Source organism: Crocuta crocuta, unplaced genomic scaffold (assembly GCF_008692635.1).
Source record: "Crocuta crocuta isolate KB4526 unplaced genomic scaffold, BGI_CrCroc_1.0 scaffold266, whole genome shotgun sequence".
NCBI lineage: Eukaryota > Metazoa > Chordata > Mammalia > Carnivora > Hyaenidae > Crocuta > Crocuta crocuta.
The window spans coordinates 2,091,739-2,092,841 of record NW_027531005.1 but is presented as its reverse complement, the minus strand read 5'-3'; positions in this window follow the sequence as shown (position 1 = coordinate 2,092,841).

Below are 1,103 nucleotides of genomic sequence, written 5' to 3'. Positions count from 1 at the left end.
CTTTTTTTTTTCTTAATATTTTATTTATCTCTGAGAGAGAGATAGAGACAGCATGAGCAGGGGAGGGTCAGAGAGAGAGGGAGACACAGAATCTGAAGCAGGCTCCAGGCTCTGAGATGGCTGTCAGCACAGACCCCGACGCGGGGCTCGAACCCACGAACCGGGAGATCATGACCTGAGCTGAAGTCGGACGCTTAACCAACTGAGCCACCCAGGTGCCCCTCCTATGAGCCTTTAAGTGGATGCTGTGTGATCTCATTTTATAAGAGCTCTCAGGAGCCAGTGCAGCGGGTGGATAGGATTGGGCATATCCTAGCTGGGAGACCCATGGATGGGTGCGACCCCGCAGTCATCCAACTAAAGATGGCCCAGGTCTTAACCAGGCGGTGGGAGGGGGAATCCTGGGGAGGGCATGGAGGCTAGACCTGATTGCCAAGGCAGGGGAGGGAGGGGCAGTGAGAAAGGCCAAAGTACCCCCAGGCTTCTCAGCAGGGCAAACGGTGATGTCATTACGCAAGAGGCAAGATGGTAGGAGGGGCGGGGACTCCACAGAGGCGGTTGCTCCACCCCCTCTCCGGTTCGGTTCCCAGGTGACTGGGCTTACAGCCGGTTTTTAAGTTTCCCTCAGAATCAGAATCATCTGGCTTGTTTGGTAAAGGTAGAGATTCCCAAGCCATACTCAAAATCTCTGAGAATGAAAGGGTAGAGCCCTGGCCTTGGAAAAACACGTGGTCCTAGATATTCGTGATTCCTCCCCTCCACCCCAACTTGTTCTCTGTTGCCTTAAATTTCGATGAAAAAGGAAGAAGAGCCAGTTTTAGAGGGAAGATAATGAGTTTGGCTTTAGAGGTGTTTGCAGGGGTCCAACATGCAGTTAGATATTGTTAAGTTCAAGCTCAGAAAAGCCACTGGGGCCGGGGTGGATGTAGAGATTCAAGAATGTAACTGGAGGAATAATTTGAAATTGTGTGATTTTTCTGTCTTTGTGAGTCTGTGACCTTTACACATAGTCTGCCTCAGGCAACCGTATGTCTGGGAAGAGATTAGAATGTGTTCTAGAAGGGTTGCCTAGGGAAAAAACCAAACTGATACTCAACTTTTGA